Genomic DNA, 14140 nt, shown 5'->3' with positions numbered 1-14140 from the left:
ATCTATGTGCATGCACGCATTATGCCGGCGGTCGGGAAAACCAAAACAATATTGCTCGATAGATGAACCAAAAGCGAATTTTATTTCAGGCCCCAGATCTCTCTTAGTCAAGTTACCAGGCGCTGTGGCGGATGAACCTTGTTAGAGTCGGGAGGGGAATGCCAGCTTTAAAAGACATTCGCGATTATGAAATTCGTGTGTTAATGTTCATGCTGTCCATGCTTAAGAGTAGCTCTCCCTTCTGCCCACCCTTAACCTTCAACCGTTGACCCTGCTCTGACACGGCCCTAGTACATGCAATTTTGCGATTCGCTAAGCTATTCTACACTGTATGTTCCGATTAAATTTATAATTCTATATAATTTATAAATCTATACAACTAACCTCCAGATCAGCAGATGATGATTTCGAGATTAGTATTTCACGAAACATGGGGAATGTTGAGCCAAGCAAAGTAGGATGGAAATAAATTCCAGGAGAGCACTCGCACCAAAGGCTTCCCCGAACGCAGCCGGGCTGGACCGCTGTCGGATCCTCGTGTACGGTTGCCCGCTCTCCAGATGGTCCATTATTGCGGCGATCAATAATGAAAGGGGCGAGATAACACAGCAATGCACACCATCAGACCTCTCTTAGACCCCGCTAAATCTCTGACGATACGATGTCAGGTAGTACGAGCCGCCTCCAGATACAAGGCTACTCACCCAGCCCGATAGACTGCACTGCCAAAATCATGTTTGATGCTGCATATTCTTCAAAGTCGAGTACTCCTTTCATGGGATATAAGAACATGGTAAGCATTTAGGGAAACGTGAGCATGTGTATCAGCGCGCAAAAATACGTCACTGTTGACGTTACTTGTTTCCGTTTCTGCACCTGTTTCCGCTTCGACGTCTAGACTTCTGGCAACACAAATTCAGTTGCTTCAAGAGCGTCCGCCTCCACTTCTGGCACGGCAGCTGCGTGGTTCATTTTCAACAGTTTCTCTGGTTTTACCACACATCGCGAGGCATCAGAACAACCGGTCGGTGACCGTTGCCAGATATTCGCTCAGTTTTCGGCTTAGTTCGGTGCTGCGTTGTTTTTGCATTGCACTGTTTTTTGGTAGTTGCATTGTGCTGTGGTTGCACTGCAGGCTGCAGTGGCATAAACAAAAAATTGACTTAAGAGCAATGCATTTTCGCATCAAATTCATGCAAAAATTCTAACGTAAATGGGCACTGAGACGCTACCACAGTAAGCTTAAATGCAAGATCGGGCTAGGTTTCCACAGCTGATCGGAAACTTTGCGGAGTGGGCAGGAGCGACTCGCAGCGGGCCGGAAAAGATCTACAGTAGGTGAAAAATACCATTGTGTGTGCACTTTTGGGGAAGGTATGTCTGCAATTACTAAGCAGTGGTCCATGAGCAAAAAAATTACAAAGTTTCAACCTGTTTAAAGCACTTCCGTCAACGGTTTGGAACACAGCTGCACAAAGGCACAAAAACCACTATAGCACATGGAGATGGCGTTGATGATTTTTTTTTTGCTACCCGAGGCAGCTGTAAAAACCGGGAGATCAATACCCCACGCATGGAGATAAGATTAATGAAGGTTTTTGCTGCGGTCAGTCGCCTGCTCTTTCTGGTGGAGAGACATAAGCCCGCCTGACTTAGCCTTGTATGCGTTCATGAGCATTCGAGATGATGATGTCGCGGGATTGGGGCTAGGAAAAGGATAGCTAGGTATGTAGAAAGCCTTATCGTACTTTTCTGGCTCATTCAGTATTCACTTTTGCCATAATTTGTTGCTCTTTTCAGGATGCAATTTTTGTTTTAAACGAGCATGAACACAGATACGATGGGAATGAGAAACATGTACTGACGTTTATTTAGTGACTTTTGCTTATTCCGCATTTCTATTCTTGCCAGAATTCATTCCTCTCTTAACAATGCAATGTTTTGCCTCTAGCCCGCGCCCGGCCCTACTAAGTCGAAGGGGAAGTTGACTTTCCCCAAGGGTTTTCGAGCACAGCTCAAAAGTAAACTCTCACATCAACAACAAATTTCCTGCTGCTGTTCATATTTTAATGGGCACCCTTTGCGCAAGGTTAAATGTTTGATCTCCTTTGATCAGTGGCCAATGTCAGATCAGAGCGGTCAGTCTCTAAAAAATTGACCACATATAATATCGTTGTGTGTCATTTGTCATTGTTCAAACTTGCTATAGTAAAATAGCATCACAGTACTTCCAATTGGGTTATTTTATATTTGCGAAAACGGGAGGGTCAGTGACCTGAAGTCAAGTCATGTTGCGCCATTTTTCGTAAGCAATGCAAATTTTTACGTATCTTTGTGTATTTTTGGTGTTTGCATATGAGGAAAATATTAACTATTCACGTGCGCAACCACCATATGACCACAGTTCACATGACGTTGGCTCAGGTCATGACCTACCTCCGTGGATGTCTTCTTCAAAACACATTCTGAGCTCGAAATGGGCAGTTCTTTAAGGTAATTATGGACGCATAATTCGAATACTCCACTGCGAACAAGTTGTGTTATCATTTAATGCCTAGTGAGGTCGCAGTAGGATAGGTGAAAACATGCAGGGCCAAATGAGGTCATCCAAGGTCCATGGCCTATGTTGTCAGTAGCGGAGAAGCTGTATGAGCGAGTGCACCGCGTGTAACCACATCATTATCGTGTTTGTGAAGCTGATGATGTACAATTTCATGTAATGACGTGCCTGTTCTCAGTTTGCTACACACGCGTTGCCAAGCGTCGAGGGGGCTATGCATTATGTATGCAACAGCTACGCGCGGTCTCGAGTAGATGTGCAGCACACTTTTTCTACCCAAGCAACTCCCAGCAACAAGCTCCGCTTAGCGAGGTGGACTCCCTGGACATCCAGCTCAAAACCCAGCATGAAAATGACCAGTTAAATGCCCCTCCGGCTTGTGTGATTGCACAGTGGGGTGTGTCATCGAGGGGGGCATCTCTTGGAATCAGCTGAGACAAAGTTTTTCCTTGGCACGCGGGTTAATGAACAGCTTTTAAGTTAACTTTTTAGTAGACAACATTAATTTTTGGTAAAACTAAAAGCTGTGCGGCTATGACAATGCCTCGGAGGACCGGGTTACGCTCAAGTTTGTTATTGCTAACGCATCATTGTGATGTTGATTTGCAGTTTGTGCTTTTTGCATAGGATATATGGGCTTATTACTTAGTTTTGCCGGAACTGAAACATTTCTTTCAATTACTTGCACGAGCATGCTGAAGGCTACATGGTCGCGCACAAAACATCTCGTGACAGGCTACATGGTCGCGCACAAAACATCTCGTGACAGGCCACACGGCTCTACTGTCCCACCACCAGCTGCCGACTACGAGAAAAACTTGAGCTATTTCAGGTAACTGAGCGAATCGAAGAGGAATCTCACTAATACCATCTTCATGACCGCGACGGTAGAAATCAGGGTACTGTGGACCAACGAGACGATCCCTTTTCATGATCTGAAATACGTGACACAATTGATCGAGAAGGATCGATATGCCAGCAGAGCTATCGGCAAGAAATCAAAGAAAGAGAGTGACAAAACAACGCCGCCACCGCGAAATTCAGCAGCCTTCTTGATGTTGCGAAATACCAGTGCAAACTTCAGTGCAGTTTTCCATGTCCAGTTGCCTGCACAGTGTATCAGGAGGAGGTTGCCATGAAGGACCAGTGAAGGCACCAGGAGCCTACCCCGGGGTCATATGATCGGGATACGGTTGTGACTAGGGAGGCCCGCGAGGTGCCGAGGGTGGCCAGACAACTCCAGGGGCGTCGTGGCTCGGCCGCCAATGAGGCGGTGTATGCTGCTGAGCCTGAGTCGCCTTCCCCGCCGATTGCTGAGCCCGCGCCGCCTGCTGAACCGGCGATGGCTGCTAGTACTGACTCCGAGCCTGCTCCGGGACCAAGTGGTCTCAGCGCTGGCGAGTCAGCTGAGAGCACGGATTCAGGTATTCATTCGCGGTTCTGTACATGGAAGATAGTGACGACACCGATTGTTCGTTCAGGTTGAGACTACTGCCACTGTAGATTATAACGTTAACGATCTGATTGACACCGCTCTGGCGGTTGACAGCTACGGTGGCTCGAAACGGGTCGCTGCTGCTATCATCGCCTTTCAACAAGACAGCAGAGATGGATTGGTTACTTGAAATCAAATATCGTGGATCCTGAAAAGATCTGCTGCGCAAGAGACAGAGGGAGAAAAGAGGCGGCTCGTCAAAATGCTCGAGCAATCCACGCGTCAGGTTTGACCACCCTCTACTCCGACGGCCGCGAAGGCAGGAGCTACATGAGCCACACGGGGCCAGACGAATACCGTCGAAAAACACGTGGCTGTCATCACTGAGCCAGGCAGCCGCCACGTGACTCATTTTACGTACGAGTGCGGCCGCGCCCTGCACTTGTTCAACGAGCTACACTCCGTGAGCCCACAGTGCGACGTTCACATCAATGTGCACGGCTGCGATGGCACGGCCGTCAACACCGAAACGATAGGCGACGTGTTCCGCCTGTTTGAACTGGCCATCGAGTCACCCGTACACTGGCTCATCTGCCAGCTGCGCGGCAACGAACTGAACCCCCTCCATCTGCTGCTGGGCTTGGACGGCACGGCTACGGGATCAAAATTTGTTCTGGACCCATCGGCAAGATCTGTGCCGGAGAAGTCTGAGAGAGGGACGTTGTGGCACTCAAGCTTGGGTCGGGGTGCGTGCCAAGCCTGCCGGTCGACCTGATTTAGCAGCTAAGCACCAACCAGCAGCTGCTGTACCTTCTGGGCTCCGGCGTTCAAAAACGATTTGTACGAAAAGTGGCAGCCCAGCGGCGAATCGGACCATCGAACCATGTCAGGTAAATTTGAATACGCACTATCTTCGAGTTTATGGCAATGGGTTCATCAAGTATCAATCGATACTTCATATGCTCACTGTTGAGCATTTAGATATTATCATACCTTGTGCCGTAGTGTGTCGCATCATTTGCTCCTTGGTTCATGCTGACTAGCATATCTGTTGATAGGTATTCCGTCACATTTAAAGACTCTCGATATCGGTATAGTTGCATACACTAAAGAGGCGCAATATTTTTGTATGGCCTAATGCTCAGTTCGTAGCGTATTGTTCTAATATATTCGCTTCTGTTTTCAGATGGTTGACACTGGCCGCTGATCTGCTCTTAGTTCACATCTCTACAGAGACTTTCAGCAGCATTCTCAAGAACCTCATCCAGTGCGTGGTCGACCACTATGTGTCGGTATGATCCGCCATCCGGCCAAACAGCGGGTTAGACTTTGGCTTACACAACTTGTTCCGGAGCATCGCGCTGCTCCGCGACCTGACGCAGCACACATAGGCCACGATGCAGCCAGTCCTCCAGCGTAACGTGCACTGGGTCCGTCCGGAACAGCTGCTGCTGGACATGGTGTGGGATGAGAACCGCATGATCCGCGAACAGGCGGTTCCGATAGTCGCGCCGCTCGTGAGCAGCAAACCAAGTGTCTTCTTCAGCCCAGGGTTTTCGTCATCCAGCGGTAAACTTCGAGGCTGTGAGGTACACCGAGCTGATTTCCTGGCACGGACCAGTCATACATCCTCCACTGCGAAACCTCAGCGACTGCGTGCTGCGGAACAAAGTGCAGGCACCGCTGGCCATCTTGCCCCATCTGGTTCACACTAGGAGTGCGACGCAGCGCCGCACTGCCGAGGACGTCTGGGGCTGGAGCTGGAGCTTCGGCAATATGTGGAGCCCAGATGCGAAGGTATTTCTGCTACCGTGCGATCTCTGCCAACACGCGTTTTGGGTTTCCAGTCTGTGAGCAGTTGCTGTTTGGGCCGATGCATCGACTACACAGACTTGGCAAGGAGGAAGATGTGCATGGGGTCACCCTACCGCCCCCCCCCCCCCCCCTCTTCTACGTCCGTGATACAGGCTGCAGAACTTACCGTGTGTATTATGCTGCACACCAGACAAGATACTCTGAGTCATATCCTACACAGAGTTTTGTTTGCATCACGTGAGTTGTCTTAGAGAAGTGAAGGCCTAAAGCAATACTAACCAGCATATTCGTACGAGCTCATACTCAACAGCACACAAAGTTTCCACCAAAAGTCAATCGATCGGGCAATGTCTGATCCGCATATTAAACTTAAGACCAGGACATTCTCGTACGACGGCTTAATGAGCGCTCAGTAGCGTCGTTTCTTTACGTAAAGGTATTTTGTGTCGCTTGCCGACTACAACTTGGTGTTACCTGCGGCGCCGGATGCCGCCCAGCACTGGGTGACTGCAACGCCGGACGTTGGTTTACGTCGATATTTCGATCGACTCGCGCCTCACGAATTTAAGTTTTTGGGAAGAATGTTTGTTATGCCGTGTAATTTTGGGCTCCGGTGCCAACGAAACTCTTTGTCTCACTGGGTTTTGTTTCTGATGAAACACCTTACTGCACAAACCTTACTAATACTGTAAATGACTGTAGCTTGTTGGGTGGCTCTAGCGGGCTGTCATTGGCTGACTTAAGCTATGACTACTTTAAGCCTTCTCATGTATGATTTGTCCATGCCTATTGCATAAAACAATTCTTGCCGGGTCTGCACCACCTCTTTGCCTGCTTCTTTATGTTTGTTTCCTCTTCCTAGCTGGGAGTGCCGCGACTTGATGTTATGTTTTCTGGTGTTAACGTACGGTTTATTGTGTCGCTGGGATAGAGGAAGAGGCACTTCTGGTTACCTGTTCTTGGGTGATGGTATAAAAACGTAAAATAAGCTTAAATATCCTGTTTGCACATTGTGAAAGGTACCGTTCTTTTAGGCTACTGGTAGACTAACTTTGAACGGTAATCTGATCTAACCTAACCCTTGCGGAGGAAGAGAAATGGTCAAAATAGACGCTCTACAGTCTTAACGCTTATTTCCGCGCATTCACTATCCGTCTTGATGTGTTAACATATGTTTTAACTGCGTCTATCAGAGCAACTGTTTTTTACCTTTCGTAGTCTTTAGTGCCCACACATCTGACCTAAGGTCAAGCATGTGGTGTATATTCTTCATGATTTGACGAGACCTTTTGCAACAGTGTCTTTTTTATCGTACGGCGTCTGAAAGTTGTAGATCCCAGGATGGAGTTAACTCAACCCCCCCCCCCCCCCCCCTCCCCCGGCCCGGCGTGTTTGTCTCACACCCCTAGCCGGGCACGGGTTAATCGCCCTGTTGACGAGGTCACAAAGCGAGGCGAGACATGTGCTCGTTTTCGTTATGGCAGAGCCTTACTCCATAGCGTCGTGGACAGAGACGGAGCATACGAATGGCAACATTGCCGGTGTTCTGGAATTTTCGCGGTTGAAAAGAGATTTTGAATCAGGGCTTTCTGGATAAACATTTAAGGCCATTCTGACCTTCAGGTAACAAAAAGAACAAAACTTTCGTAGTGAGACCGGTCTATGTAAACGATGTTTAGGTGCCCAAATGTCTTACAAATGTCACGAGCTCGAAGAAATCCTCAGTAAGCATTTCATTTAAATTCGTCAGAGTACTTTCTCCATGTCAAATGCACTCTATAAAGTCGTCAAGCCACGTATTTATGTAGCGCTTCAGCAACGCCCTGGCAATTATTTGAGCACCTTATATTTCACTCGAAACGTATAAACTCCGACCATATGGCACATTTAGAGAGTCGTCGGTCGATATTACTTGTTTCAAATCATGGTGCATTACTGTAACACACGCCCTTATCATCATCATCATAATTGGCATCATCTTCCTCATCACGAAGACATTGCATCAGAGCCCGTCACCACCTTCAGAACACAGCCCACTATTGGTCAATTCTAGCACTTCATTGAATAGCTATCCCGTATGCAAACCTTACCCAGGTTGCTTCATATTACAAATTTAGCTGCACTTATTCTTTATGTGTCGCCCATGTTGTTCTTAACCATTTAAAGCGCACGCTTCATCCCGGGTACGTCTTCAGATGAGTGTCATCACGTCCAAGTACGTACCAACGGCCTCTGCGGCTCACCAGAGCGATCAGAAAGCCACGTCATGTCGTGCTCTGTCAGAAAGCTACGCATCAACGAGTGGGCGGAGACAAACGGCGAAGGTTGTTGGCCGCACACACCAACAGTGTTTTTAAAGAAGTTTGGTGGTCTTTTTTGTTGTTTTTTAGTGGTGGTCGTATTTAGCCACGAAACAGACATCACCGCTGTGTTTTAATACAGTTTTATTTTTGATACATCAATGTAATTTGAAATACGACCAAAATATTCGGTCAAATGGCAGTATGGTAATTTTGCGAATGCTACATGAAACGGCAACATTGCATGAAACCCCTACTTTTTCTAACATACTGGGCTGGGCTAAACGCTTACGAAGGATACACGCATTTTTTTCAAGAACGGTCGGTACTTCTTCCTGGCATGCAAAAACGGATCAATCCAGTTAGACTGGGCGAGGGATATGTGAACGCACGGTGGACCAATTCGTATCTCAGGCAGCCAGAAAAATCGTATAATGTTCTCTGATGTGGTGTCAGGGTAGAGGTTCAGTAAGAGCTATCATAGTGGGCGTTCCGGCTCCGTCACGCCCGCTTGCCAATCAGCAAACATGTGACAAAGCAGCCCGACGACCGGCTGGCGGTCAGCCATGCGGGTCACCGCCGTCGTCGGCCGGCAGCAGCCTGGCCAAGGCGGCGGCTGCCGACGGCGGGCGAAAGCAGAGCTCTGTATGGGAATATCCGAGAAAAGAAGAGATCTTGTTTTGTTATAAAACCGCTGCTTCAGGGATTGTAGAGAAATTCGAGGCAATTTGGACGTGGACTCGATGTCGAGTTTCTGGCTTGCCTGGGTGGACCATATTTTAGCGTGTTTACTGTGGGGACAGTGCCTTTCCCAGTAACCCAGGATATCCCCCCACTGGTGGAAGTTTGCCTACTCAGAGGAACTCACGCTAAGACACATGACTAATTTTAAGACCGAGTAGTCTATTTCCCGAGTGGTATCGCTAGGTGAAGAGCCTAGAATTGTGCACCAGGAGAGAACAGCAGTAAGCATATAATGTGGCATAACCATTAGCAGCCAGGGACATATACCTATCTGCCAAATAAATGTTGTGTGGATTAATACGCGCCCGGGTGGCTAGTTGGATACTCTTCGCTCAGGTGGGAGGTCAGTTTGACCCCCCCCCCCCTCCCTGAGATCTCGGAAACTAGGGGAGCTAAAGACATCAAATTCACAGGGTGGGTTGACCTGTACGTAGACTCACTCAGGTCAAGCTTTGAGGCCCCTAGGTCATAATCTTTGCGTCAAAAAGGTCAAAAAGGTCAAATTTCAGGTTGGTCTCAAAAGGGCTCTTAGAACCTAGATACCTTTCCTACGCAATAGGTCACAGGCTCATCTAAGGTCAGTGACCTTGTTTGATCTTTTGAAGGTCATGGTGGCCAAAATCATACAAGATTGCTTTGAGTTTTGCATTTGGATAGGCGACAAAGATTACGCTAGGCAATATGTTCCTAAAATGAAATATTGACCTCGGTCATTCTAGATCGGTGACCTATTCTGACCTTAAAATGTCGATGGAAGGTGTATAATGCGGTTCCTTTTATCAATAACTTTTAAATTAGCACCAGAAACTGCCCCAGACAGCATGCCTTAGAGTAATCAAACAAGTTGGTTTTGGCCTTGGTCTGACCTTCATACCTGACCAAGGTCAATGTAATTTGTTCATTCAATTGTTGTGTTGCCCAAGAAAGTATCTCAGAGATGTATGGCTTCGTCTAACACAACGTTGTTGGATCAGATTGAACGATTCCCGAGAAATTACCTTCGCTGAAACCCTGGCCGGACTTTGACGTGCCATACCTCTTGAGCCGCATTACCATGAACCCCCGTTGGGACTTTGTTTTGAAGAGCGGTCACAGTGAAATGCGGTGTCATGACGGAAAATATGTGCGGAAATTGCGAGAAAACGTGCAACTGGATAGTTCTGCGAGCTGTGCAAGTGTGAGATCACACTTGTTTGACAAAGGAGTGTGATTCGGGGGCTTGAAACGTGTGTGATCACTGGTAGTATGTGCCAGTGGCTTGTATTGATCTTGATGTGATGGGGATTGTGCGTGCGAGGTTTTTCCTTCTGAGAGAAAACATTGTTTTGGTATTCTTTAAGTTTACTGACTCTCAATAAAATGTGATACATTGATACCTGCCTCCACCTTTATGTTTGTTTTTGAACATGACAAAGGAAAGCTGGCAAACTAAGAGAGGCACTACCCCTTATGTTGCAGGGGTGTACAAAGACAAGCTGGTACTTCATTATGATCTTGCCAACATTTTGAGCCTATTGAGGCATTACAGCATGTAATTAATCCATTGTGTGTCATGATATCAACAACCCATTTTGGCGGTAGGAGCTGGTGCGCACAACTCATGAATGCACATGTTCAGTATAGGCTCACATTTTATGGTTTTGCAAAATTGTCTTTCCCTAAAGAAGTCTGGAAATATAGAGCTGTATTGTTACTGATGCGCACTGTACTGTCTTCACGAATTTTGTATGCAGGCGAGCATTGCTAATGAGTCATCAATGTCACAGTCACTGCAATTTGCGTGGGATGAGAGATGCTGAGAAAGGTGAAAAAGTATTGCTGTTGGTGTCTTGGATAGCACTTTACAATGTTTTTATCATGCGACTTGTGTGAACTGGCAGCTTCATCACTTCCTTGCATTTAGCTCATCCAACCATAGCTGCATGCACTTGACATGTTTCCAGCCTTGTGCAAGGTCAGCATGTTTCCGTTGTCATTTCACCGCATGTAAAATGTTGCTGTTATTTTTTAATAAAGCAGCTTGATGGCTGCAGCATGTTGAAAGTGATTTCCATATTGTATGATGTTTTTTGGTCAGTCATATGTCAGATGGGAAGTCAACAAAACAGAGGACACTTGACCCATCTTTTCATGAGGGAATTTATTATGAAAGCAGCATGGATTGCAGTACAAAAACCATGTTATTGTTCATCATGTCATGCCACAGTACAGCACTGAGACAGTGCTACAGCTGCTATCCCGTGCTATTACACAATATACCACATTGGTTGACTACCTTCTCAAGCCTCTGAGACAGCAGCTGTATATGGCTGGTAACAACTGATTTAACAAAGCCAAAGGACTATCAACAGCAAGATTGTCATTGCACTACGTTGGTTATGTCAGGGTTAACTTTTAATTGCATACATAAACCTAAGCAAACCAAAAAAAAATATTGGTAGCCCAACCTTACCATCTTTACCATAGCGATAGCAACCCTTTGTCAATCAATTCATAGCAACGTTACAAATTTATTAATTTTCGTGTGGCACCTCATTTCCAGGTACAAACAATAAAGAAAGTAACTTCTGTGCACATCACATGATATCAATGTAAGGACTACATCTCTGCAGGCAACAATGGGTCGGCAATAAAGCATTGACAAAATCATCCACAGCACATCAGCAACAGCAGTAACACAGGATATCGTGCTTTTATACTAATAATCTGCTGTGAAAGCTGGCTATCGCTACGTTGCGTATGCCAAACAGTCCACCAAAGCTTGTCTTGCGGCCAGAGCCAAGACAAAAAAAAAATCACAAACAAACCACCCACTAATCCGCCACCCGACACAGCCCCCGCGACGAAAATGGCCAGCTGGCGTCAGCTTTCGTGTGTTTCGAGGTATTCTTTAGGTCTGGCTGCCAGGTACTGCCAGGTATTGCTGTTGCCACAGGACCATTCCATGACGCCATCAAACAATGACGTAATAGGGCGCATTTTGACAAGCTTTGAAATTGGGCTACTTAGCTTCGTTTTTGAACCTCGAAAGCTTACCAATAGTTATAAGTACGCTTTTCCCATCATATCTGATGCCTACCTCAATATCTTCAGATGTGGAGCATTCCCTTTAAGGCGCTCGCTCTTTGTCCTTGACCGATATGACCTGCGGCCGGTGGCAGCAGCCGCGCCAAAGGTCAGATGATGTTTGAGGGCAGAACGGACCGTGTCGAGCATTGCGGCACGTTAAACTTTCGCCACCACATTCCGACGTTGACCTGGATTTGCGTGATCGGATGGTAGGAGTCGGGGCTGACACCACAAGCACTGCTTAGCGTGAGTGCTGGTCCCAGAATTGCATTCGTTCGAAAGATTCGGATTAAATCTACGAATAAAATGATAAAAAGCCAGTGACGACGTTCACAGAGCTTACTGGTCGGAGCGTTGTATTCGTACGAGCACACCAGACGAGGACGACAGTCTGACAAATTTGTCCCATGCATGACATTAATGCCTCGTCTAAATTCTTCCGTAAGGCTATGCGAGATAATGATTTCGAGATTGACGTATTATCACCCAAATTCAAAATTGAACGTGCATGGACATATCTGTGACATGCAAATTGAAGTGCAACCGAAATTACCAAACATATTTTTAATTGAGTGCATGCGTAGCAACTTTGATTTTGTGCCTTACTTTGCTATATAAAAGAAAGCAATCTTGTCCTCGTCTCTAGAGAGATCTCTGCGCAATAAGTCTTTCCTGTGTATTCACATTAGCGAAAAGTCTCCCACGTTATGCATTGACAGCACCAAAATGCTGACAGGTCTGAGACTATGTTCCTTGGTACCCCTTTTGGCACACCTGGACACGTCTTTATCACCATAGCAATTGTTTGTGCGAATGCTGTTACAGTTGCGCAGATTTCCATGCAGATGTCGAAAACTGTCCCGTACTTATATGCACTTCCGATCCGTGATGCATTTAACGCTGCTTACCAAACTACCTCTTTAGGAACCCCGAGACTGCCCTCCCATACTGCGTTTGCTATGTTGCAATCACCGCTATTATACTACAACTGTTTTACTCACGAGGATTACCACTTCTTCCCGTAAACGCCATGCATTGCATGTAATTCCGGGAGGTCGGCACCTTGGCAGATTCCACAAGTTTCACTGGTGGTCCCTCCAATAACGGATCCTGGAATTATCCGTGCTCATGTCATACACCACAAATTTTAACACCATACGTACAAGGAATATGCAGGAGAAGGTAGCAAACTTGAATGTCCTTCTCAAATCTATGTTGAGAAAACGGTAAAAAAATGGAGGGATGGAATTCACCTCGTTCCCCGCCAGGGATACGATATATACACACACACACATATGTATGTATGTGTATGTATGCATGATGCATGTGTGTATGCATGCATGAAGTATGTATATATGGGCGTACGTATGTACATATGCATGCATGCATGTATGTATGTATGTATGTGTGTATGTATGTATGTATGTATGTATGTATGTGTGTGTGTATGTATGTATGTATGTATGTATGTATGTATGTATGTATGTATGTATGCATGTATGTATGCATGCATGCATTCATATACACATGAGTCGTCCACAGACAGGTAGTGAGCAGTAAGAGTGATATGAAGCACCATACATGCCAATTATTTGCATAACAATTCAAATCGCTGATTTTTCAAAAACATCCATACGAAATGTTAGCGTGAACTGTAGATATTCTTCACATGTGCATTAACTTATTGGTACAATGCTCGGAACAAAATCTGTGCAACTGTCTGTTCAAACCCCTGCCAAATGATGTCATGCAGCGATTGAATAACTCAAATGTACGTATTTCATAGCACTACTCTATCGCACAGCTTGTCCAGCCAAAACGACTCGCTCTTGAGAGTTCTACACTTCGCAGCGTAGCGCTGCACCTGCGTCCCTGTCATTTGATTCACACAATGAAAAATGTCCGACCAAAGACCGTCTTATATCTTATGCACGACTTATTTTCAGAGGAACGGAAGACTTCGGAGGTCTGAAAGAATGGAGGCATCTCAGGTCCGTGCCGTGAAGCCTTTCGTTCTTTCCAGAAGTTTTGTGTTGAATCTCATCCGGCGCAAAGGTGCGCGTCTCCCGGGGCGACGGGCGCCGCTCGCCAACTTCGCTGCACTTTAGCGCTATTCAGGTAGTCGGTGCCATCAGAACTTCGCAAACCCTCTAATGGAGCCCGGGGTGTCACAGTTCTCCAGAGATCAAGGTCAAACAGGGTATCGGTCAAGTATTT

The 14140-nt window shown here is 46.5% G+C and overlaps 1 protein-coding gene across 1 annotated transcript in view; it reads left to right on the top strand.

Annotated features, from left to right (window-relative positions):
- The window catches only part of LOC119100110 (uncharacterized), a 90463-nt gene that overhangs the window by 1029 nt on the left and 75294 nt on the right, over positions 1–14140 (top strand). The window lies entirely within an intron of this gene.

This window comes from Pollicipes pollicipes, unplaced genomic scaffold, assembly GCF_011947565.3.
Source record: "Pollicipes pollicipes isolate AB1234 unplaced genomic scaffold, Ppol_2.1 Scaffold_4881;HRSCAF=5763_pilon_pilon_pilon, whole genome shotgun sequence".
Lineage (NCBI taxonomy): Eukaryota > Metazoa > Arthropoda > Thecostraca > Pollicipedomorpha > Pollicipedidae > Pollicipes > Pollicipes pollicipes.
Note: the sequence above shows the minus strand (reverse complement) of the source record. Positions and strands in the feature narration are given on the sequence as shown.